Source organism: Molothrus ater, chromosome 4 (assembly GCF_012460135.2).
Source record: "Molothrus ater isolate BHLD 08-10-18 breed brown headed cowbird chromosome 4, BPBGC_Mater_1.1, whole genome shotgun sequence".
Lineage (NCBI taxonomy): Eukaryota > Metazoa > Chordata > Aves > Passeriformes > Icteridae > Molothrus > Molothrus ater.
Window position 1 is genome coordinate 28,970,211 of NC_050481.2, and position 27,088 is coordinate 28,997,298.

At 38.8% G+C, this 27,088-nt stretch overlaps 1 protein-coding gene across 1 annotated transcript in view; it reads left to right on the plus strand.

Moving 5' to 3' along the window:
* The first annotated feature begins 623 nt into the window (after window positions 1–623).
* Window positions 624–27,088, plus strand: part of FHIP1A (FHF complex subunit HOOK interacting protein 1A) — a 78,926-nt gene continuing 52,461 nt past the window's right edge. The window contains exons 1-3 of the mRNA XM_036381476.2: window positions 624–657; window positions 923–1,011; window positions 14,471–14,587. The gene's annotated coding sequence lies outside the window, so the exon portion shown is untranslated. The remainder of the gene's footprint in view (window positions 658–922; window positions 1,012–14,470; window positions 14,588–27,088) is intronic.

Below are 27,088 nucleotides of genomic sequence, written 5' to 3' on the forward strand. Positions count from 1 at the left end.
TCTCCAGGCTGAACAACCTCAGCTATCTCAGCTTCTCTTCAGAGAAGTGCTCCAGGCCACTGATCACCTTGCAGCTTGTATCATTAGGGAACTACCTCTAATTTTCATTTGTAAGATCGGGATAGATTTAAAATGGTACTTCTGGCTTGCGGGTTTTCCAAGTAGGCAGGCAGAGATGGCAAGAAGCTTTCTTAATTGCAGGGTAATCGTTTCTCAAGTCGGGCTCTATTCCACGAATCGTCTCTCGGCGGGCCCCCGCCCGGCAAGGGCCGCCTTGGGCCGGGCCTCCCCCGGCAGGTCGCGGCTCCTCCCCGCCGCTCTGACTCACGGCCCGGCCGCACTTACACAAACTCGGCGGCCGGTGCCGAGCCGGGCCGCCCGCCGTGAGGGAGCGGGAGGTGGGGGAGCGCGGGGTAAGATGCCCGCCTGAGGGGACGGAGCCTTCGGGGCGGGCGGGCGTGAGGGCGCTCCCGTCCGAAGGATTAACGACGGCCCCGCTGTCCCGTCGCGGACGGCGATTTACCTGGGTGGCCACCTCCCTCCCTCCCTCCCTCCTTCCTTTCTTCCTTCCTTCCCGGAGCCGGTGGTTTCGGCGGAGAGGGAGTGGAGCCCGACTGGCCCCTCCTCGGAGAAACTTTCCGCCGCCACCCGCGCCAGGTAGGGGCTGGTCCCGCTGGGGCGGGAGCCGTGAGGGGGCGGTGGCGGCTGGGACGGGCCCCGCACCGAGTTTCGGGGGTGTCGCGCCGCCGCTCGGCCTCGTCGGCAGGCGGGGCGGGCTGTCAGGCCGGTGTCACCCCGGCCGAGCAGCTGCTGTCTGCCGCAGGGCCGCCGCGGGCTGAGGGCAGTATATAGGTCAGTGGAAGTAATGCCCGCCTAATCCCCTTTATCTTTTTGGCTCGGCTTTTCCGCTGTTGGTTTGTAGGGCGACCCTTGGGCTGCGTTGGTCGCAAACTTCTGGGAGAGAGAGGAGCCAGGCTTCGCGCAGGGCTGTGTGAGCGTTCAAGTGCCGAGGTGAGAGCATGGGATACGCGCTTTTGTTTTCCGGAAGGCTTTTCCTCCCAAGCGTGACGCCTAACGGAGTGCCAGGTATTCCTGCGTGGCGCTGTCACCCCCGTGACCATGTGTCTGGGTGCTGAGTTTGGCTTCGGACTTCTGTTTTAACAGGTTAATTAATTAACACTGATTATTATTTCTTTCTCCTCGCGTCACTCACCGAATCACCGAAGGCTATGTTGGCGTTTGCTTTGGATGCCAAAGGAAGGCAGGGGTCTCGGCAACTTCGGGGCCCGGGTAACGGGAGAAGGCAGTGTGCCCTGGCAGAGTGATTACTGTGTTGCTTTCTCTGATCTTTGAGGAACTATTAGCAACGTCATGTGAACCTTTCTGTTGCACAAGGGTGCTGGTGGCAACTCAACATGATTGAATTGCTCCACGTGGACAAATACATAGGTGCTGGCAGGTGCCCATTGTCTGCTGGGACGTGGTGTGTAAGGCCAGCCTGCCAGTATAGGAGTTTGGCGGGTTGGGATATGTGGTTTCTTGTAACTGAGAAAGGCTAAGGCATACTTGATGGTATTTGGAGATTTTTATTTCAGTCTGACTTTTCTCTTCCCTGGGCTGATTGGTTTTGTGATTAGCATTAACATATCTCATACAATGACAGTAAGAAGAAAAAAAATGCATAAAACTGATTGTGTAATTTTGTATGCCGCCATGTTACTTGTGATTGAACTGAATGTGACTTCAGAATCTGCCAGTGCCCTCTCTGCCTAGGTTATTTTCTGTTGATCAACGTGAAACTGATGCTGTGCAAGCATTTATAGTTACATTTTCCTTTAGTACAACAGTGTTTTTATTCTCCCGTATAGCAGTAAGAAGAATCTAGGGCCTCATCTTAGTGGGGAAGCATGAGGTCTTAGTTTTGTTTTCATTTCAGAGAGAAAAGGCAGTGATAAGAAATTATCCATTCATAGAGATCTCCCATACACCAATAAGATAGTAGTGTTAAGTCATGCAGTGTAGACCCATCTCTCTGCCCTGTGCTGATTTTATATCATAATTTCTAGAAGTAAACCTTTTAAAAAAAATGTTGATTGGAAGGGTTTGTAATACCTCAAGGACTGATGTCAAATGACAGTTTTCACGTTATCTGTGGTACTTTACTTCTGCTGGATTATGTGTATACAAGAGTCCATCTGATCTGAAACTAATCTAAGAATTAGGACCTAATGCTGTAATTTGTTTCTTTCTCTCTGGCTCTGCTTTAATGAACATGGAAGGTCAAAGGGAGAAAGGAAAGACAGAAAAACTTACAATCCAAAAGGTGAAGTATAAATAATTGTAGAGGGCAAGATTGTACCAGTGAGATATTGATGTGAGGATGGCAGTGGTGAAACTTGTGGAACATCCAGATCCCTTTTCCTCTTATCTGTCTCAATCAAAACAAATGTTTTCAATTGACTTCCACTAACAGCTGTTTTAGTCTGTTTATTGACCCATGGTGATTAACAGTATGTGCTTTGAAAAAGAAGTGAATCCTATTAGATTGATGAAAAATGTGTGGACAAAGCCTGTGGAAGAAACTTAGCTTTATGTACATAGTTTCCTTTTTTCCTTCTTTAAACTGTACAGTGTCTAAATTATATGGTGGTGCTGGTAAAAACTGGATTGTACTCAAACAAAGGGTTTTGGCTTTGAGTTGTTTTTCTTGTTTTATTTTTGGGGTTTCATTCCTCTAAATAAGGGATACAAACCTTCATAGAATCTGAAGCCAAGAGAAGCAAAATTGGAGAAACTGCCGCTAATGTGGTTTTATTTGATCCTGGCTTGAAACTGAGTTTTGGAAATCTATAGCTATGTTTTCTCTTCAAAAAGATTATAATGATGCATGGATGCCTGTCAAGCTTAAGTCTTCAGATTTACAGACTCTCAGTACCATCTGAAGCATCAGTTTCTCTCTGTTAAATTGTACATTGAAGGATTATTAAGATTACTTTGATATACATCGTTTTAAGATTTCTTTTTTAACAAAGAATTTATCCACAAGTGCTGCTGTTCCTCCCTTGCATATCTTTATTTATTATATATAGATGCTGCCTTTTGATGCCTGCAGAGGGTTTAGTTGAAGATCTCCAAATTTTAATTAGCCTGATGGGAATCTTGTTTAGCTCTATAATATTTGAGTAGCATACTTGACTTTTTAAAGATGCAGTTCTCCACATCCTGATCTGATGTTACTGTGAGCAGTAGTTTCCCTCAGACATGAGAGAGATGTGTTCTCTCTCCCTTTCTCCCATGGCATATTTAGTGTACTTGGTATGTTTGTGGTGTTTGTTATGTGCTGCTGAGAACAAGGCTTTTTTGACCTCTTGTTCCAGTAATCCTTTTTGGTCACAATTTTATAGCTATATTTTGGTTTAAAGACAAGCTCTCAGACTCTTTTACTCAGACAAGCCGGCTTGGCATTGTTACCTTACTTGTGGTCTCTTCTCAGCCTAATGGGATTGGTCAGTTTTAAACTAAATAGCTTCCACCTCAACAAAATGGTCATGTGCTGTGTCTGCATCAGAATAAGCACCAGGAAAGAGGGCATCAAGGAAGGCTCCTAGCAGAATAGTGCTTTTGGTTGTTTTTCAGGTACTGCAGTGCACAACAGCAGATAGCTGTACTTTTGGTATGTTATGGTTGCACTTGTAATGTTCTTACCGTAGTGAGAAAAGACAAACAACCTTGGGGTGCTTCCAGAAGAGACTACAAAGGTCTGCACTAGTCAAAAGTTGGGGTATGAGTGACCTAGAAATTCTGACATTTTTTTCAGTCCTTTTGGCAATATAGTGGCCAAATAAAGACTTGTAAGTATGCTGGTATGGGTGCTCTGTAAGAATGTCTGTATTTTTAAAACCTCATGCAAACAGCTTACAAGAAACAGTGCCTTTTCCTAATCTTATTAATTTATTTGCAAAGTAGAGCTAGGACTTCATTGTGTCATGGGTAGCAGGTCAATTAGACCTGGGTCAAGTTGCTGAGGTTGCACCTCAGGTCCTCAGTCCAGTTCTGGGCCCCTCACAAAAAGGATGTTGAGGTTCTGGAACATGTCCAGAGAATGACAGTGAAGCTGGTGAAGAGTTTAGAGAGTGACTCCTGTGAGGGGTGGCTGAGGGATGTGGAGGTGTGTAGCCTGGAGAAAGGGAGGCTCAAGGGAGACTTTATCACTCTCTACAAATGCTTGAAAACCTGGTGGGTGTTGGTCTCTTCTTCCAGGCAAGCAACAACAGAGGATGGCCTCAAGCTGTGCCAGGGGAGATTCAGGCTGGACATTAGGAATAATTTCCTCACTGAAGAGGTTGTTCAGCATTGGCATGGGCTGCCCAGGGAAGGGGTGGAGTCACCCTCCCTGGGAGTGTTCCAGAAATGACTGGATGTGGCTTGGTGCTATGGTTTAATTGACACAGTGGTGTTCAGTCACAGGTTGGACTTACTGATCTTGAAGGTCTTTGCCAGCCTTAATAATTCTGTGGTTCTAGTGAATTAAAAGAACAGTTTTGAATGCACTTGTGAATATATACAGTAAGTGCCTCTGGCTTAGTATCACTCCATTGTAACACATGTGTACACACACCAGTACATTTTAAGGAGTCAGCTTTAACTGTGGAAGTGCTGTGGTGGTAAGGAAGCATGCACCAGCTGAAGTTAGCATTATGAACACTGAGGAGCTTTGGGACTCAATCTTTCCTTACTTTTTGTTGTAGGCATTGATCATGACTTCTGTTAGTAAGGTAGGTGTCTCTCCGTCAAGGACTCAGTGATGGTATGATAAGAATGCTTTGCATGTTAAACCATGTGGCCAAAAAATTCTTGTCTAAGGTGATCCTGAAGGGCATGTCCAGGTGTGGCAATTCCATGTGGAATTGAAACAGAGCAGGTGAGATAAGAGCTTCTGACAGTGGTGATACATGCTCAAGGCATGTGAAGACATAATCTTAGAATGTGTTACCTATGCTATCAAGTGAGATTACATTTAATTTGCAGAGGAAAGTTTGGAAACATGACACAGTCATAGCTTGGGACTTTGACTCGGATTATCTCTGAACTAAATGTAGCAACTTCTCCTAGCAGTTGGAAAATTTGTTCTGAAATTTATTCTGTTTGAAACTGTGGTGGCTTGCCATGGATGGTGAGTTATTGGGAAATCAATGACTTGTTTATCTTTTTCCTTTCCTTAAAAAAAGGTCAAATTTTGATGCAATACTGAATTGCCTATGCATACAGTAATGTTAGACCATGACAGTTAATTCTGATCTAAACATAATGAGCATGGTCTTACCTACTTTTTGTATGAGAGCATACATAGCACAGCTAGATTAGTGCTAAAAGTATGAGGCAAATTCTTATAATGTAATTTTTGCCATTTAGCTTTAGAAGCACAGTCAAATGTTTTCTCCCTTTCTACCTCTACTGTAGTCTCCAAGCATATGACAGACATGGTTTTGTTTATTTAAACATTTGCATGCCTTAGAAGAACTTGTATTTTTCTTTTCTTTTTCTTTCTTTTAAAGACAGGAAAGCTGTGGGGTGATGAAAACACTCTAGATTCTTTGTGTCAGTAACTAATACTGAAAGACAATTGTGCTCATTATCCTTCTGATTCTAGCTCATTTTTGCAAGTTGCCTGGATTATATATTGGTGTAGGATTTCTTTCTGTGAAAGTTTTTATATAGAAAGACTGTTCTAGCAATACAAGTGGAGTTTGCCTGCAGAACTGATCAAATGACGGCCTTGAACAAGCTCACAATTGGAAGGATTTCCTAGAGCATGTGAAACAAATAAAAGTTTTAAAGTATTGACAGTCTTTATATTCCAGTAAACCTTTGGATTGTAACTTAAATTTAGCTGTTGGCTAACATTTGGAGAGTTAAACTGCTGAACAATCAATCCCACTTGCATTCACAAAATCTTTTGTAAAACCTCAGATACCCCTGAGCAGGAGAGAAGAGAATATTATACTTTTCAGTTAGTTTTATTAACAATTAACAGTTAATATAATTGTAATAATGAAATAATTTTCAGATGTTTAGGTTTTTTACACACTAATCAGAGACCTGTGGTTAAAAAGTTGCTGTTGTGTAGCCAAGTCCAAGAAGTAGCATAGGTTGTTATTGAATTAACTCATTTTGCTGTGGCAGGCTCCTGCCATAACACAGCAAACCTGAGAGGGAGAGATAACTTGGTTTTCTGCTTCATCACTGCACTGGCATGATCCTGAGTAGTGCTTCTGTAAACATGTGTACCTTAAACATACAAGGGAAGAAGGAAGCCTGAGTAGGGAGCTATGCCTTTCATAATTATAGGTTGAAGGTGGAACATCAGTAAGTTGCTGCACTAGACCCATGGTTCTTAGTAAACAGAACTGTGCTGCTTCCTCTTGGCGAGTTTGTGGCATTTTTACACTTCACTCATGCCATTAATGTGTTTTAGTTCAGTGTTATAAATTCCATATTCCTGTAAGAAAACATGTGGAAGTCAAAAGTTTATCTCCACTTTTGAGGAACTTATTGATTCCCAGTGCTGGACTTTGCAAGAAGTGCATGCCCCCAGCCACAACATATAATGTGGATTTGTTTTGGAAGTGAGGGTTCTGTTCCTCTCTGTGAGTGGAATTAGAATTTACCAAGGTAAAGTGACAACAGGTGCTAAGCAGCCAAAAATTTTGCTGCAAACCATAAAAATCTTCAGAAAGGTGTGTGTTGCTCCTTTTTATTTTGGCACTTATGTTGTTCTCAAATCACCTAATGTCCTTGGAATGCCTTTGGTATGGATTGTGAATTTTTTCTTCTTTTTTATTTTCTTTTTTCCTTTTAATTGGCCATTTTTCCATTCAGTACACGGAAGCAGAGAACACATAAGAACACATAGTCAGCAATAGGTGTAACAGGATAATTTCCTTTCTGAATTGCTGACTTGCATTAAGATTAATTATGCTTGCCTGCTTGGAGTGGTTTCAGGTAAACAATTAGAAAGGTCTTTATCATCTTCTTGAAACATATTCATAGGATGAGAAGCCTGTGAAGTGAGAGTAAATTTTGAGTGGAGGAAAAGCATGAAGGACAGAAACTGATTTGCCTTTGCAATGATTCTCTTCTTAATATTTTGGTCCCAGTAGTGTGAACAACACTAAAAGATCTTTCCTTGAACTTGCTGCCAGGTAACACAGAGATTTTTATGACTGTCAGTGGTTGCATCTGCTTTCAGCATATTGTGCTGGCATGATTTTTACAGGGGTGATGTTTGCCAGCCCAGTGCCTATGGGTTCCTGACTTGCTGGTGTTGATAAAGAAGAACACACAATAGTATTGAGATTCTTCTGAAAAATTTCCTTCAGCTAGTTAGGGGCTAGGTTTGTTTTGCTTTGATGCCAGTGGAATCCTTGAACTTGGAGAACTTTTTTTTCTTCTCACAAGAACCTTTATTGTTTGAAAAAAATAAAATGTTCGGAGAGCAACAACTAAGGCAGTTATAATGCATGCTTATTTGCAAATGGTATCTTTTGCTAGCAGTGTTTTTAGCAACTTACATTCATTAGCTGAAACATTACTGTTTGATTTTAAATTAGTAGCAAGTGAGCGGGATAAAATTTTGTTGTATTGGCAGCAAGGCATATCCTCTTACTAGTGTGCATTTGTTTTGCAAACATTTAAAGTAACAACAGTTCAGATTTAAAAGAGGCATCAAGTCAACAGCAACATTTCAGGAGCACTTGGCACTGGGCTTGGTGTCAGGAGACAATGTGGTCTAATCAGTTATAATTCAAATTACATTTAAATATTCTGAGATAAAAATCTGATTTATTCAGAAGCAGGAATATTGGAGTCTGTGACATATGCTAATGCAGAAATTGAAACGATTCTTTCACAGACGAAAATACGAAAAGTAGGGAAAGGCTGGCTTCGCTACTAGTGAGCCCTTCAACATCAAATGAAGGAGGGAAAGGAATTCCCTGATGGATTGCCAAGGACAAGTGTAAAAATAAAGCACACATACATATAATTAAAAATTCAGAATGGCCAACTTGAAAAGAATAATGAGAAATCGATATAGAAATAGTTAGTGAAAAGAAAGTCAGAGGAGGTTTGCTCCTGTTTGACTAGTGGAGCTGTGGACTGATAATGCAAAGCAGGCTGAGGTACTTTTTTGTTTGTTTCTTCACCTCAGGTCCAATAAAAGATACTAGGATTTGGAGGGGAACATGATGTCCAAGGCAAGTGCTAAAACCCTAAGCTGGTGTGAGGAAAGAGTGAGTTTTAGAGCAGTTAGGGAAGTTTAAGTTTGAAGTGTTTACAAAAACACTGTTGAAAGAGTAAGGGCTGGCTGATGTAATCCTTGAGCTGCTGCAGTTACTTAACTCATGGAGGGTATGTGTAATGCTGTGCCACTGAGAAGGGGGATTGTAGTGTCTGTCTGTACAGGTGTCAGGGGCAAGGGGCAAGTGGAAATGAGCAACTGTAGACTCAGTTGTTTATCTGTTCTAGTATTTTTCTTGGGAATTAAACCCTCCCAAAGCAGTAGAAGATTACAAAGAAATAAGCGGTAGCCCATATGATTTTATTTTTAAGATTAAACCATTAGATTAATAGAATTTCTCTTTCCAAAACGCTAACAGACGAGAAGCAGTAGGTCTCTGGTAGCTTGACTCTATTATAGAAACTGTCAAAATTTCATTCTTATTAAAGAATTGACTGTGGGCAAGTGCTAAACTGCTTGAAAAACATTGTTTTCCCCAGAAATGGATTAATGAGATAGTGTTCTTGTTGAGGGGTGAGAGGTTTATTTTAGATATATACAGGAAGGATTTATATATTTTAGTAGATAAGAAGAATAACAGGAATCAACATTGTTATAGAATTGTAAAATTAAAGAATATCTTCAATCAAAATGATTGAATTCTGCTCTTAGAAGGTTTTCTTAAATAAAGCTGGTTCTTAGGTTGGGACTGAAGTTTGTATTGCAAACCCCTGTAACACAGTTCCTTATTTCAAAAGGCTTCTTTAAAGTAATTTCTGCCTCCTGTTTGATGGGAGCAGTCGGAGAAGGTGAGAAGGACCAAATGCTTCTCTCTGAGGCTTGTTTCAGTTGACCTTAAGGACCTTTCCAGTTCTTGCTGTGGGATCCTGTGTCTGCACCACATATGTGTAAATAGAAATATGTTCTACAAGTTAAATGAACTAATCTTTCCAGCCAATATTGATGTAGTGTCATGTTTTGAAGATGGAATTAATTAAAAAATAATTTAAAAGGAAAAAAAGAAGGGAATATGAACCCATTGGAGGGAGTCTGGAGAAGAGCAGTAAGGATACCTGGATGTCTGGAGGAATGACTGAATAAAATGGGAGCTGTTATTTTAGCTTCAAAGAAGTGAAGAAGACAGTGGAGAAATGAGAAAGTGAGGGTTTGTCTAAGTGTATGAGATAAATTTGTTTTTCACAGTGATCTGTTTTCTTTCCTTGCTTGGTAAGACGGAATTGCATTGGAATATATTATCAGAAAAAGTTGTGTATGATTTTAAGAACAGGTAATGAAAGCAGCTGTGAGTTGTGACAGAAACATGATGTGTGTTACCATGGCACAGGGGGAAGGATGAGATTACTTTGAGGTGATTTTTTTTTTATCCTTTGAGTAAAAAACGGAGATGGTTACTGTGGTGCATCATGATGTGTAAAATCCAGGGAGAGCACAGTACTGAGAATTCACTGCAGTACCTCTACTCTTATATTTCAACTGACAGGGAGGATCTAGAAGGTATCAAAACATTATGCCTCTTTTCTCTGTTGTTTTTTTTTTTTTCATTTTCACCTGCATGGAGTAGATGAGGGAGACTTCACAGTGCTGTGGCTGTTGAAAAGTAGCTAAAACTCCCTGTTAGAGATAACAACACAAAAAAATGACTGTGGGCATGGCTACCAGCATGTACCCACATGGCTACCAGCATGTACCCGCACTGGCTCTGCAGGAGCAAATCCTAGAACAGGGAGTGCAAGGAAATGTGGTGTGAAGATGCCCGGATTAGCTTTGAAAACAATTTTTCATATTTGTGTGGTGTTGCATCCAAGCCACTAGGGTTTTACTGCTTCCAGACCTCTGTGAGTCTGCTCTCTGCCACGCAGATTTAATCAGCTTATGCTAGTGAAAATTTGGAAAACTCTTTCATGTAATCTGCTGTATGTTGTTAACAACCCTCTATTGTGCTGCCCTCGTAGCCTGTGTTTATTTGAATACACGAATTCTTTTTCTTTAATTATTTGCCCAGTAACAGTCCAAAGCAGAAAGGGTTCTTCACTGCATGATATTTCTTGTCCAAATGATAGGGATAACAACAGTGACATTAAACAATAGGTTTAATTTCAGCTGCATGTTATTCGGCAAAACTGTGAATAGCAGAAGGAAAACAAAGATTTGAGGAAGCCCTGCAGTGTCAACTGATCTTTAAATCAAAAGCAAATAGGCCCATTTTTATGTAAAATTAACAGTTTAGAAGATTTCTGTTTTGTTACTCACAGAGGGAGATTTCCCAGGAGATATCACCTCTATGATGTGTTTGTTATCTTAATTCATGCATGTATGAAACCAGAACATGTTTCCCTCTTAATATTTTAAAGTCCATCTGCTGTTTTGAATGGTATCTGTTGCTACTGGGAGTATTTGTATTGATTCATATATCTGTGGACTGTGGTTTCTAGGATTATTTTCTTGGGCTTTCACATGAAGGGGAAAGATAAGGAAAGCAATTTGAATTTCCCAAGCCACAAAGCTATGCATCTTTCATAGTATCCAGCTTGGGTAGTGGTGTAGGTTAAGATGCATGGGATGCAATACAGTCTCTAAGGACAACTTTCCTCTCAAATAAAATGCAGTATAACCCTGAGCTCAAAATTAATTGTGTTAAAAAAACCCCAACAAAACAGAGGGAGACAGAGAGAATGTATAAATCCTTGAAAAGGGTTTTGCCATTCTGAGAGTGTCCTGGTAATCTGCCTGTTAAAAGAAAGTTTGACAGTCTGCTCTGCTGTGGACTGAGGAAACATTGAAAACTGCTGTCTGTTATGATTTGGTGATCTCAAAATACAAAGTAGAGCATCCTAATTCACGAAGGGTACTACTAAGAATTGATTATGTTCTAAAGCTTTTTAATATGCATGCCTCACCACTCTCATTTTAGGACAGAATTTCAGGCTATCGAAACAATGTGAGCTGAGATATATATTTTTTAGTATATTCCTATAATTATGAATCATATGGTTTGTATGAATACTGTGATCCAGAAAATATATAAAATTCATATAAATCACATGAGATAGAAAATATTAGATAAAATATAACATTTTTGTGTCTGGTCCAAAGTTTTTGAGCAGTTCTTCTACCATGTTATGTTTTCCTCACCTGTCTCAGTTTTCAGAAATGAGAAGGCAGAGCCTTTTTAATCTCTCTCTCTCTGTTCCCTCTCCTTACCATCCAGGATACAGAATGCAGATGTGTATTATTTTTTACCTGGTTGCCTGCTTTTAAAAAGCTGTGTATTTGATGCAAAAGCAAAATATTTGCTCTTCCAAGAATGTTACATAAGGCAAGACTGTGCTTGGCAGAAGTGGTTTGTCAGTCCCTGCAAAGAGATCGCAGTGTCAGTGCTCCCTGGAGATAAGGATGTATTATTTCCTATCTGGCAATTCTAAACTGGTGATACTGTGTGATTAATATGACTCTCCTGGGCCACAACTACAGGAAGCTCTCAGTTCAATTATCACCATGCTTCTTTAATTTAATTACAGCTTTTAAAAATAATATTAAAAAAGGATGATTCAAAATTGGAACTTCCTGAATTATTCAAATTTTTGTTCTTTCATACACTAGACTGAGTCTTCTTTTGCACTTCAATCTAAGGGGTATCTGTGTGGGTTTGGTTTTATGTGGGTTTTTGGTTTTTTTTTCCCCAAATTATTTGGGAAGCTGAAGGTACTTAGGTTCTGGACATCTTCCATAGCTTGGTTTCAGATTTAGATTTTTTATATATGTTGGTTCAGGGAATCATTCCATGTTCTGAATGCCTTCTCTCTAAAACCTGCACATTAACTGCATGTCATAGAGAAATTTTTGTAGACTACAAAAGAACTTTTGTAGCCTACAAAAGAACAGGCCTTTGTGATTTTCTTTACTGCCTCGGTAGTAGTAACAAAGATTCATTGAGTCAGTCTTGCAGGACTTTGAAGCTGAAACACTGAATAAGTTTGGATAATATTGCACCACTTTGTAATTTTTTATTAAGTATATATTTGAAATCATGCACTAGCCATGTCAGAAATGGGATTGTCCCTCATGTGTCTGTTCTTCATTGGCTCTGGTTTCAGTCCCTTGTACCAATTTTCAATTTCAGGCCTGAGGTTCTAGATAAAAGATGATGTTTAGATGGAAGCCTGCTGGAATCTTTAAAACAAATATGCTGAGAGGTTTTGCCTTCCCCCAATGCCCTCTTAATTCTGTTTGCTTCAAGCCCCTCCACAGATGATTATTGCATACTCCTTTCCCACATAGGCTGGAAAGAGTTATTTCTATAGAGGCTGTGTGTTACCTTTAGGACTTCAGTTTGGACTCTGGGTAGCGGCAATTTCTCTTTTAATTTTCCCCCCTTTTCTTCTTTTCTGTTCCCTCTGATGGATTATTTCATGTCTAGTAAAAGGAAATAAAAATACCAGGCTGATCAACTTGAAAACCTCAAACATGAGGATGTCATTTAGACTATACCTATTTTGTTATGTGTATGTCAATAGTTCTTAAGCTATGCTGCAAATTAAAGAAGATAATCCAAGGGAAAAAATAATTGTTTAATCTAAAAGACAATCTGGTCAAGAACATAATTATAGGCTCCACTTGAAAATTTACCCAGATAAATGATACAGCAAAACAAAAATAGGGAGAATGTGTTTAACAAATAAACTTGGAACCTTGTTTTTATGACCAGATGCGATAAATGTATGAAGCAAACAGGAGAGAAGTTAGTATTAATTAAAATTATGGAGAAATCTCCTTCCTTTAGAGCCCTCACTTGTAAACATTTTGAGTAATAAGAAAATATATTAAAAATAGCAGGGTTAACGAGGTAGAATTTCGTGAACAGTACTTTACTACAGGAAACGTTTTAGAGATGATCTGGAGGATAGAGAGATTGACCCTGTTACCATTTCACTTGGAAATTCCTAATTTTTAGGACTACCTCTTTGTTGTAATTGAGGGGGAAAATGATAAAGTCTCCTCATGAAATTTCTGGTTACATCTGTGGAGGAACCTGATATAATCATCCCTGAAATTCAGGAGCATGAAATGGCTAGGGGTCAGTAGTCTCGTATGTACTGAAACCGTGTTACATTTGCAGTATAAAAACAGAGTCTTCCCATAAGGCCTTAATTTTTGGCTGTTTTGTTCATGCTCCCCTGGTGGGAAAGCTGTTTAAGAACCTGTTTTAAACTATGAGTTCTTGGTTAAAAATTACGTTTATAAAAAAAAATTTTGCCTTGATGTATATACTTTCTAAATTTTTGCAGGATTCCTTTCAGCATACTGAGAACTTTCAGAGTTTTACGTCCCTGCTTATAAGACACAGAAAAATGACAGTCTCCTTATTTTGAATTAATTTGTGTAGTCTGGAGGAATTTCTGTCAGGCAGGTTAGCAGCATGTCTGTAAAATCAATTTTGAATGCTAAGCACTGTGTAAATGAATAGACATGCTTTTCATACTTGCATTTTTCTGTATGTGTGCAGCCTTGTTACATGTCAAATATAAATTTAATATGAATTACTTCAGTGTTGACAGAAAGGTGTGGGTTTCTCCTTCTCCCTTGCATGTGTTTAACTTGTTTAACAAGATGCTGTTATGATGCATTTCTTGTCTGAAAAGTGAGTTCTGTAATCAGTTTTTTGGCAGTGTAGTCAGCTTTACTATTCAGTGTAATACCACTTCTTTCTGCTTCTGTGTTTTTTTGGGTTTTTTTTCCCCAGTGGTTACTTTTTAGCTAGAACAGTTTCTTAATTGCTTCAGATTTATTCAGTGTGTTATGCATGATTGTTTTTGGGTTGCAGCATGGATGGAAATGATTTTAAGTTGCAGCAGTGAACAGAAGGCATCAAGGAAGGCAAATATGGATTGCTTCTGCAGTGGAGTGGGCTCTTAGCTGATGATGCCCTTGGTGTTTTCAAGGGCTTCTCACTAGATATTGGTGAAAAGCCTGGAAGCTCTGACCTTGTCTGTGTGGACGTGTCTTGTGATGTGAAATATGCTCTGTTACTACTACTCCTGTGTATTTAAGAGTTTATTATCTTGTTTTCTTTAAGATGGAGTTTTTTCCTTCTCAGTTTTTACACTGCCAGATTTTTGTTAATAGAGTGATAATTTTTACTTTTCTACTTTCTCTGCCTTTCCTTGTGTGTAGTGGAAAGTTGAATGCTGCTGAAATCTGAAGAAACTTTAAGTCTAGATTCTTCACCAAATGGAGGAACTGCCAGAGCCAATTTTTCCTTGCTTACCTGTTGACATGCTTTAATTGCAGGTAAGATAAGTGTGTGCGTGTGTGTGTAATAAGTAGCTCAAAACAGAACTCTGTTTGCTGAGCCATGAGCTTGCTGTTTGGAGTGCTGGGTGTCACAATCAGTTTTTGTGGTGTGGACACCCATCCTATGGAAAGTGAGCTTGAGACTTCAGTCTGATTTCAGATGCCTGGTGGAGTCTCAAGTAGCACTCAGCAGCTGCTTTTAGGCACCCTGGGCTCTGGAGCATCCTGTCAATGTTTTGTGTTTCAATTCTGTTTGTGTTCACACCTGTACAGTGTAACTATTGTGCAATATTCCTGTGGCAATCACAGTAATTGCTTACATGTGAAGTGAATATACAGCAATCATCAAAGGTGCTTTAGCTGTCTTTTAGTGCCCTGTAACTTCTGGAGAACAGTAAATATATTGTGACCGACGTACCCTGTAAGTCAGAGGTAGGTTACCTGTGGCTCTTTGATGAGAACCCAGCTGCCTGTACACTGGGATTTTCTTGACTTGGCAAGACTCCTCTTTTTTTTGTTTGTTTGTTTGTTTCAGAATGTCTCCACATTATTTGGCTTACAGGATATGAAATAATTGAAATGCTTGTCATCTGAAGAATGAATGTTTTCTTTTTTTCTCCTGACTATAACACATGCAATGTAGGATACAAAAGGAGTTGAAGGATGAAAGACTAGTATTCTCTATCTGGGCTTAAAAATTGAGCACAGAAACTTTAGAAAAGCTTTTGCAACAAAAGCTGAATAAGGGACAGAGGTCCTAGACTTTGACTTGTCATTGGATCATCTTTATCTTACTCTGCAGTGAAACTAGTTAGCTGACAGATGAAAATTCAGATAAGTCTTTTCCCCAACCTGATCTACAAGCATGAATATTGTTTGGTTCTTGATTCAACATTGTACATGTGCTGTGTTTTATTAGATAAGCTGTTTTACAAAGTGAAAAGGGCTGAACACTTATGAGTCACCTCCTCAAAAGATGCTTATTCTCAGTTGGCAAAAGGGCCAGATGAAAGGGCATGAAAGAGGGGTGTGGTTTTCATAGACTGAATGTTTCATAGAAGGGTTGGCATCATTTAGGGAGGAGATGTGGGTGTTAATTGCAAGATTGTCATAAGGAAGCTGTGTACAGAAGAGAAGCCCAAGCTAGCTAGGGAGGGAGGCTGATGTGTGGGTGTGAAATGAGACTGGGATTAGTACAGACAAGCTTGAAATCACAGGAAACCTGACAGTGTGTTTTCGTTTCCCAAGTTGTTTTTGTTGTATCAGGTGGAACATTTATACCAGTCAAACAACATTAGAAAGGGGAAGAAATATGAAATGATACTTCATAATAACCACTAGTTCCTGGTTTTTATATACCCAGGTTTTCTTTCAAATTGATTAGAAAAAATACAAATAGCTGTTAGATTATCATTCAGTATTAACTTTCTGGTAAGCTCTTGTGCCATGTTTGTTATTCCTGAACCACCAAACACTTGCTTTATGAAAATGAACATCATCTCTTAGCAGCCTTTCATGTAGCATGTGTCTGGTTTTATCCTCTCCTGTAGTGCTTCCAACTCTTTTTTGGTGCTGTTTGTTGCAGTTCTTGGTGCTGATGGGAGACCGTTTTGTCAAGTGAGAAACAAGGATCTTGTTCTTCTCATCTTAACCTGTGCTGCTCTGTAAGGATTAAGGAGGTGTCTGGTTTCTCTGTAATAGCTTAGAAAAGGTTCCAGAATATCATATCAAAGTATCTTTAGGAAACTGAGGGGTTGTAGAAAGTCTGATGCTTGCCAAATATTCAGTATGTTATTGTTTCCTCTCTCTGAATAAATTGGCAACTCTGACAGTGTTGCAAACCTGTTTTATTAAACCCAGATCATTAGAACGCTTTGGAATATCAAGCCTTTGTCTAAAAGCTCATCTAGCAGGATGTTTGGAAGGACTATATATTCCCAAGACTAGTGGCACCTTATCCAAAATGTATTGAGTAAAAGCTTTTACATGTACTGACCTGCAGCTAATCCATGATTCTGTGGCTGTATGGAAGCAGCTTTAGGTTGCCAAAGTGACTATTTGTCAATCAGTTGCTGTAGGTAAGAGTTCTTCAGATTGTTTGTAGCATTAGCATTTAATATCTTGCTTAATAAAGACAAGTCTCTTTCCTTCTCCAGAGAGAAAACTAAGTAACAACAATTGTTAATTTAAACTGGAGTCTGGCCTTACTCTGTAACTTTATTTCTAGCAGTGTAAAGCTTTCCATTGTCTGTTTCTTCTTTCCCTGACTTCTAGTTTTGCTAATAGAAAGGCAATACAGTAACCGGTGGCAGGAAGTGACATGAACCGACACAATGATGTGGAGTCTTTCTCTCATTTCTTCCTATTCTGTGTTTGTGTAACTCCTCAATTTTACTGGTATGTTCAGATTCCTGTTGCTTTAGCTAAGAGCAGTAATGAAGAAACCCCTAATTCCTTAACACAAGAGCTTTAGTATCCAGTCTAAGATTGTTAAATATCTGTGATTACCAATTCTAGTCCCAGCTATATTAAACACGTAGTGTTTTTTGTTGGAAAATATTAATCTGGAACAAATATGTTCCATATGTTTTTGTTTTCAATTAAACTTTTCTAAGTAAGACTTTAATAGATTCAAGTTGGAATTTCAGAATGACAAAAGACACAAAGTGAAAAAATTCCATTAGTTTATATGGAGTACCTTAGGATCATGCTTCCGTTGAGCTGTATTCTTCCTCAGTTGTGGTGTGGGGATTGTTTGTTTGTTTGTAATTTTTTATTGCATTTTTTTCTCCTGGTGTCAGTTTGTAGAGTTTTGGGTTTGTTCTCATTATAAAAATTGTGAAGACTCAGACTTGTGGGGAGGAAAACATCTTTTTCATTCAGCAGTGAGTTTCATCTTAGGAGTAAGCCAGTAAAAACTTGGTTACTGAAAGAAATGACTGTTATAGAGGAAGATCCTGTTTTACGGATGTAGGTAATTTTTAGACTGCCTTAAATTTCACAAAATGTTAATATTAATAGAAAATAGCTATTGCATGACTTCACTCTTTCATAGGATTCCTTGGGCCAGTTGCAGGGCTACTTCACATGGCCTTCTTGAGGAATCAGTGATGTTCTATAAATAATTTAAATGGTTCTGATTTCTAATCTTTCATCACTGTACACTAGCATACAAATTTGCTTTCCCTGTGATACTGAGGGAGAGGTCTGTAAAGGACACATCCACCTGGTAATTCACAGAATATAAAGATGTATACATGGCTTTCATAATGCATGAAGTGTTTTTTCTTTCTCAGCTCAAGATAAACAAGGAAAAAACTTGTGTATATGTCACACAATGTGAGTAAAGTTCCTGGGTATGTCATAGAGAATGTTTTGTCCAACCATCTTGATTTACTTGTCATTGCTTGTGTCTTGAGTTTAATTAGGTAAGTGTGTATTTTGCCCTGAAGAACTAAGCACAGTGCAGGGAAGTGAGCAGGGTGTAATGGTGGATAGAGGCCACTGGCACGAGGAAATGGGAAGGTATCACTGGTTTTCTGATCATAGTCTGACAACTCTTTTTCTTAACTTTGGGCTCATGGAAATAAACATGGTAAGTAGGTATTGTTCCAAAATTGGCTACACCTTAGTACTAAATCAGGGTAAATTGTCCTTGGTAGTGTCCCTATAAAACCTAGGGGAATATGTAAACATTCTGAATAAAGGAGATTTGGTTAATGTGAGATTAGAATTTTGGAGATTTTATGATATACAAAAAGAAACCACATAAAGAATACATACGTACACATACATAAAGAAAAAAGCAAAGCAGGAAAAAGTGATCATGTTTTACATAGTACAACTGATTATTATCAACATAGTGGTTTTACATTTAATTTAGAGTAGAAGCCCACCTTAGCTATAGAAGCTATCTTAGAAGGAAAAAGATTAATACAAAATGAGATTGTAGAACAAAATCTTGAAGGATCAAATTCTCAGTTGACACATGTTTTCCTGTGCATCATTGTTCTTTAGATCCCAATATTTTTTAAGACAAAGAGGATTTTCAGGTAAAGCTAGTGTGGATTAGTTAAATTGTTTTAAAGTACGCACTATTATTTCAAAATATAAACTTGGACTAAATGAAAGAGGAGTAAGATATACTGTTAATATATGGGCCTGCAAGAATGGATTGAATTGAAAGGCTAAATGTTGATTAGATTCTGATTTGGCTTTGCAGTGCTAGAATCTGTTGGTATGAACAGAAACATATCTTAGAAACCTCTCTGTAGCTGTTGTCAGACAAGCTGCTTGCTCATGAGCCAGCAATGGAAATGTTTGATATATTTGCTGTATATGGAGCAGTGGGGATCACTGAGGGTTTTGAAGTTAGGCTGTCCTCAGAGAAGGAATTGGTGGGAGAGAAGGGGGCAGGAGAACATGTTCATTGTCCAAGCATACGGCAGTGTCCCTGCCCATGTGCAGTCCATGATCTTACTTAGTAAGATGAGTATAAGTATTATATTATAATATAATAAGACCAGTCCATGGTCTTATTTAGTAGTCTTTCCATTCTATAAATTCAGTGGGTTTTGTCTTTTTCTTTCAAAATTGTTTTAAAATTGTCAGTGCTTTTGGTAACTCTTATGGCCTGTAACAATGAGTTCCATAATTTGTCACAAATTATCACTTGTGCAGGAACAGAGATGGCAAGAGCTATCCAATGGGAGGAGAATGCAAGATCCAAGTTCTGGGTGTCTAAATTGTGTATCACATAGTAATTTTAATTTTTTTAAGGGCTCTGCATATTGTGTATTTCAGAGCTACAGAAGTATATTGTCATTCAACTTTCTGGATTCACAGGATTTTTTTAAAACTCTGGTTTACTTCAAATAGAATTGGATTAATGAAAAACTAATCTGTCACCTACTGCAAGTGTACTGTTGGGCTTTTTAAAGCAGTGTTTGTGGCCTTTGTTTCATATTAAGTTCAATGTTGTGAAGTGCACATTGAGTATTTCTGTTGTATTTTAAAACAATGATTTGTACACTGTAAGTATAACATTATTGAAAAGGAAATTTGAATAAACCTTTTTGCTATCCAGATTAGATTAATGAGATTTTCTGGCAGTGCTTGAGATTTAAAATGAAGGAATTGGGTGGGAGTAAAGTAATTGATTCCATTGCCATATGCATGCTCCAGTTTGCAAAATACAAGCTAAGCAGAATACTTGTTTCATCCTACTTTGTAGCTCTACTAACTAAAATAAACTGTAGCTTATCTTAACCAACAAAAGGTGGAAGTGAATTTTAAAATACAATGCATTCCTGAAGGACATTGCTTATTGAAGCTAGCATGTAGTTTGCAATATGATTTATTGTAGTATTCTTTTTATGTTCATTCAATTTGAGAGCTTCCCCTTTTTTCCAGTGAAGTGCTACAGTGCATTTTATACACAGGCTGTTCTGTTGAAGGCTGTTTCTTGTGTATTGCAAAGATGTGCAGCTGACCACTAGTCTCATTTGAAGATTTTATTTTTGCAGCTTGCACGGAAACTGCTTTATGAAACACATGGGTTTTTTGCCTCTCTCCTAATAGGAGCATAGTACTCAAGGGGAAGTGTCACAGACATCTTTTCACTAAAAATCCTTTCTTGGGATTTTTTCCCTTCTGAGAAGCTGAGGCCTCAGAAACAAAATGTAAAACAATGGTTATCTGCTGCTGTGGAATGCATCAGGTAGATTTTTTGATTGGCCCATCTTAGATGTTTATAACTAATGGCCAATCAAGGCTGAGCTATCTAGAACAGAGACTGAGAGAGCTGCCTTTTGTTATCATTCTTTTAGATTCTATTCTTAGCTAGCCTTCTGAGATGAACCTTTTCCTTCTATTCTTTTTAGTATAGTAATAATGTAATATATATATATCATAAAATAATAAATCATGCCTTCTGAACATTCTCGTCTCTTCCCTCACCTGAAGACCTCTGTGAGCCCCTGTCACAGGGAAGGGAAAGTCTCTCACTGTCTTGTAGGTGTGGCACAGAGTCAGTGTGTGACAATATGTGAATGCCTTTGCTTGAATCTTTTGCTAAGGGGAAATTTTGGTGAGTACCCTACCCCAGAAGGAGGCAAATCTGAAATGATATTGAAACTTTGACCAAAGATGTTCTTCTAGATAAAATTCCTCTTACTTTTTAACTTGATTGGCACTACTCTGTGACTTACTTTACCAACATCAGTAATTTGTTTCACTGAAGAGCTGTTGGTGTTAGTTAGTTTAATCACTATATCAATTTATAGCTGAGTGCTATATCTCAAGGATCACAAACTGAAGCAGTTTCTGATCCTTCAGATATAAAAAGGGATACTACAAACTAACTTGGCATAAGTACCACTTAATATTGATTTTGTTCAACCACATTTTTTTCACTTTGTAACGGTTGTTCACACTTAATGGCTACCCACTTATACTGAAAAGACATGTAACAACGTAATTTAAAAAGTCCCTACCCCTCAACCTAATCTCAAGATGTTGATATTTAATCAGTTTTGCTGATTGTTTTTTCATTCTAATGAGCTTTGCTGGAGTTGAGAGTTTGTTCTCTCTGTTTGTTGAAATTACATCACTGATCTGTAAAATGTTGTGGATTCTCAAGTGACTTATGTAAAATATACTTTCTACACACCAACAGCTGAGTATTACTGTTGTAGGAAGTGCTGGAGAGAGGAACCTTCATTTCAGCCTCATGATATAATTGTTCAGGTACACCCTTGAGCAACCAGTTGGAACTGAAAAGGTGAATCTTTTAAAGAGGCTTTGGTAGTGAAGTTTTTACATGTGATTTCAGTAACTTTAACATTTAGGTTGCAGTGCAGTCATTAAGGATCTAATTACTTACCTTCTAATTTAAAAATGCTCTCAAACCACTCTGGCCTATGGGTGATTCTAGTGAGTAAGTAGGCTTTGATGTGATACTGGGCAAAAAATTTGTGGACTAATAGGTCCCTGCTTTGGAAATGTTATAGTGTCTTTAGTGAATGAAAGAGAGTATTAAAAAGCTGGAGCCTCATCAATTTATGAAGGATTATAAATTATGGTAACAGATGCGGGGGCTTGATAATCAAGGAAATCTTTCAGTTCCAAGTCCTAAGGAAGGTCGTGATGCCAGGAAAATCTTTCAAAAGCCAAAGTAGTTGAAGTACTTCTCTTCTGAAAGCACCTCAGAAACTTCAGCATAAATTTTTGCTATTTATGAATGGCAAGACTGAAACTTCTTTTTACTGGGATTAAGGAAGTACTGCTAGGCATCATTCCAGGAGCAAGTCAGAAAAGTATTATGCCTTAGAGAAACAGCTTACTTTCCTGCTCCTTCTCTTATTTTAGGGCTGCAACATTATCAGTCTGTTTTCCTTTTCAAAACTGTGTCAGCTGTACACCAAAGAGCATTTTAAGGTGGGAGCCAGTCTATTTACTGGTGCCATAGTAGATGCATTTTGGAATTGGTTCCCTCTGTGCCAAGGACCTTTGAGGCTGGGATAGAATAGATGGGGAGTTGCTTTCTCCATGATTATTTTTCTTTTTGGCCAGGTAGGGAGAGGCACAGTCCTACTTTTAGCTGCTGGGGGGATGAGGTGCAAGAAGATCTGCTGGCCTCCAAGGGTCATGTTTAGCTTGGAACTGGCTCAATGCAGAGTTGAACGTTTAATTTTGGAGAAATAAAACAGGAAAGCAGTCTTTGAGAAACCAGAACACTTTCAATTCCAGAGGAAAGGATGTGAAAAGTTTACTCTAGAAAAATCAGGAATTTTTATTGATTTATTTACAAAAAGAGATTAATCTAGGAATGTTTTCCTAAGTAGTCATATTCAGTATATCTAATGAATTTTTGTCCAGTTCATACGATGTTTCCTTATATCTCCTTTATTAATTTGTGTCCCTTACCAGGGGTACATTGGCTACTAGGGCAGAGAATATTGCTCTTGCTTTAGTCAGTTCAGAATTAGATGAGACCTGGAGTCTGGTAGTTCTGGTGACATATTGACCATGTTTGCTGTTAGTAAGTTTGAATTATTCTAACATTATTGCAGAAGAGCTAGCACGGCATTAATTACTGTCTCTAAGTCTTCAGAATCTGACTTGCTGACTCTCAATATGCAGTTATGGTAATAAAAACCGTGGAATGATTCTAGAAGCAGAAGAGCTGATGGAGTCTCTGTCCAGGGTGCCAGTTGCACAGCATCCCCAGCCTCTGTTCCCAGTTTGCAGTGATGTGGCCTTACTCCTTTCTGTTTTACTCTCCCTGAAGCTGTTGCTGAGCTGACTTGTTTGTGAACTGAGGAGCTACAGCATGAGTGTGCCAGGGACATGGGATAGGACATCTTTGTTGTGTGAGCCATGAACTGCTCTGCTGCTTCACCACAGCTTTTGGAGCAATGCTTTTAGTAAGAAACCTGTCAGGGATTCTCTAGATAACTGGGCTGTCCTAGAAGGATACAACTGAAACTAAGATGAATTGCTAATCTCTGAGTATTAAAATTCATAGCCTAGAAAGCTTTGTTGCCTCTTAAAGTTTAAGACCATGCAACTACATTCTGTTTTCCTCTCATTGGTGTAAATCTACCTTCATTTCACTGAAAGCCTAGCATGCAACTGGAAGAAAAAAATCAGGCTGTTTGATGAGATGCAGTTGAAGAAATCCAGTGAGACAAACTAAGATGAATGAACATGTGGGAAGCAACTACAGTCAAAGTGAGTAATATGCTGCATTTTGAGAATACAAACAAGTAGGAGGGTAGGAATAAAGTGCTTGCACAGAGTAAGCCAATTGCCTAGAGCTGGGTATCCAACAATAGTTAATTTGGGAGATGAAGTTACTGTCCCATTGCATTGCTTTCCTGAAAGAAATGAGGTAAAACAGGTCCAGCACTTTTGAACGGTAAGTCAGCAGCTGCATCATTCTCATGAATGACCCTGCTCAGAACTTGTGGCTTTTCCTGAAACACTTCCTGAGTGTGGAGGGGAGAACAAAACAAAAAAAGCTCAACCAAACAGTAAAAAAACACCACCTCAAACAAGCAGAAAGCAAAACCAAAACCAACAAATCCGGAGCAGAATTACTCATTCTCTTTTATGAATGCTTTGATTTTTTCTATTATTATGGAAATTTTTTTAGTGTTTGCATGATTATCTTACAAATATATACTCCAGAAAAACATCTGAACTGGCAGAGGGCAGTGTATCTTACATCTGTGTCTTCTAAAATGCAAAGTGGGGAGGTTGTGTAGGTGCAGTTTTTAAAGTATGTGTTGTTCGTTTTGTATTGCCTGGCATGTTACTAATAATAGGACAATGTGCTCTGTCAGCATGTTTCATTTACCATGTCACTATTAGTTTCCACAGAAGTCCTTAAGTGTTCTGAAACAATATGGGTTTGAATTTAATTGAGACAAGCCTAGTGCTGGATACTTCTGGAGGACATAGATCCCATTCCCCTTCTCTTGACAAGTTAGAGAATTTGTGTTGGGTGATATTTTTTACATCTTACTTTTTAAACCTCTATGGTATATCATCTTAGTTGATTCTCTTAATAAAAATAGCTGTAGTAGCATACAAAAGCAGCAAGCATCTCATGATGTAGAATAATTGTCTTTAAATTGTCTGTAGGGGAGTGGTTGGATCCCTGCAAGTGGATCCTTGCAGGTGGGATTCCTGACTTATGTTCGTCAGGTAAAAGCATGTCTCTTGTGGTTAAATATTTTTTAGTTGCCACAGGTTGACTCTGCATCCTTTCCAGACCCTGACTCCTGCACAGTTATTAGCATGAGGGTGTTCACAGAAAAGGAATCTGTCCCCAGGGCTGTGTTGTGTTTGTCTGTAGAATATAGGTAATTATTTTCTTGCTCATACACTTATGTTTATACTCAAAGTACTCTTTAAGCTGCTTGTACTCCTGTGTCACTGTTTTTCATCTATCACCATTCTGTTTCCATTCACTAATCATCATTTATCTTCATGATGCATAGCATGGATAGATGACAAAAAGATTGAAAGTGTATCTTGGGTTTACAGAAAGAAGAAAAATATTTTTTCATTTTGATAAAAATACCACTGGCTTATTATGCTTATACTAGTATCTTTATATTTCAATTTTTATTTTGGTTTCTTGCTTATTAGGTTTGGAGAGAATCACTCACAGCTCATCTGTATGTGGTATTCAAGGACTTATGCACTTTTCATTAAACTGCATACATGATTTTGACTTGTGGATGATAGAGAATGAAAGGTGAAATGAAATGGCTACAGAGTTCTTAGAACTGAATAATTCCCCAACCAAGTTATGCAGTTACTTCAAGTGAAAAATTAACAACCTACTGTGCTTGGCATTTTAATAATGTGTAGTAAGCTGGTCCCATGTCTGAGGTTTTGTTTGTTTATTTGCTTTTTATTCTGTGGGGGATTTGTTGGATTTATTTTTTCATGTTTTGGCACATAAAGAATCAAGGACATTTATGGTGTAAGGTTTATTTAATGCATATGTAATTGTTCAATTTTTTTTTTAATAGAAAGATGTCTGCATATCAAACTGCAGTTTTTATGTTCAAGTTGTAGATATGGAGGACTTGATACGCTTTTTAGGTATGGCACTTAGGGGGTTTGAACATGAATTTAGAAATACCTGTTCAGTAAATCTGCCTCTGTATCAAGTATGCAGCAGCTCAACTCCTGACAGCAGTGTGCATTGTTTTGGGTGTGTGTTGCTCTATGTGCAGGGTGGTGGTGGGGGTTTTATCCCTGATGTACAGTACAGAAGAGGCTGATTAGTGTTCTAATCACTGTAAGTCATATAAATCTATCTTTTGGTTTCCATTTTTGTCTTTCTTTACTTCATCCCATCGCCTTTTTCCTGGGAAAAAAAAAAGAAAGGTTGGTTTTGTTTTCTACATTAGTCCTGTGTGCTGAGTCTGGCTGGGAGGTTTCTGTCAGAGGACACAGCAATGATAGTTCTTCATTGTGGAGGCTGGAGGGAAGGGGAAAAGGACATAGTTCATTGCACTAGGGAGCTGTTTGAGTTGTTTTGGTATGCAAAGTGGGAAAATACTCTATTCCTTGTAAAGTCCTGGGCTTGAGGGAGTAATACTAAGCTTTGCTCTACCTCTTCAGTCTTCCAGCTGTGTATAAAAGCAGTTGCCAGGGTGAGAGAGGCCACTGGCTGAGCTAACCCTGGCAAAGGTTTCCATTCCCATCCTGGCTGACAAGGAGGGGAGAATGTGGAAGTAGGTTTTTTGGGTTTCTAGTAAAAATGAAAAAAGGTCTCAGTCCCTAGCTATAGTTAGAGTCTTCACTGTGGTTGTTTCCTGTGAATTTTGAGGAATCATTTGAACACATGGGATATTCTTGCAAATTGTATTTACCCAGATACTGCAACACCTCAAAAACAAACAAAACCTCGGTATCAGCTCTTAACTGATTTGTGTGAAGTTACTTGGTTCTTTGACAAAGTGCCCTGCAGGTCTAGGATTTTCATAGTGCGCTGGTTTGAGCACAGGTAGAGTTAGTTTTCTCAATGTCGAGTATGAGGCTGTGTTTTGGATTTGTGCTGGACACACTAATGATAATAGAGATGTTTCTGTTATTGCTGAGCAGGATTTAGAGCCAAGGTCTTTTCTGCTTTTTGTACTGCCCTGCTGGTGAGGGGACATAATCTAGCCTCATGCAGAAACATAGACTTAGTTTGTGAATGGTATCACATCTGATACATGAGGGACTCCTGTGGAGCTGAGTGCTTTGTGTTGCTGCTACTTGAATTGCTCTGTAGAAAACAATTTGGATTCTGTTGTAGTGATGCTGAGCCAAACCTAATGAAATTCAGCCACAATTTTTGTGTTCTGTTGCTTTTTGGGTTCATCTACTCACTGCTGGCTTGAAAACAAAGCACAGGGTTTGTGTTCAGAATTAGTTGTGGTTTATGTAGCAGGACTGACTTTCCTAGTGTTCTCAGTTAAAAGCTTGAAAGATACAAGTTGGGAGAGAAAATTCAGCCTAAGTGTATTTAAAGGTTAGTGTTTGGATACCTCTATTAATTGCTTAGCGTTTCTTATCTAGAATTGTCAAGGCTTATCTCAGCCACTTTAGCTGAATACTCAATTGTCATGGAATCATTTCAAGTATTAGTGCACATTTTAAATTATTCCAACAACTAAGCAGATATCCCCTCAGGCTCCATTACAAATGTGCTTTAAGGTGCTGAATACTTGAAGGTGACTTCCTATTTCCAGCTTGCACTTCATCAGCAAGGTGATTTGTAACATGTAAATGTAATTGATAGCTCTGCCTGGAATCTGGAGGCTTTGCATAATTCTATTCCTTACTGCTAATTAGTCCACTAGTCAGTTGCTTCTCATATGATCCTTTATATTTTGACAGTCCTAGGAGCGGTATTCATCCTTCACAGACGTTTCTCTAAAACCAGCAGACATTCTGTTAAATTCACAATCTCAAATGGGATACTGAGTG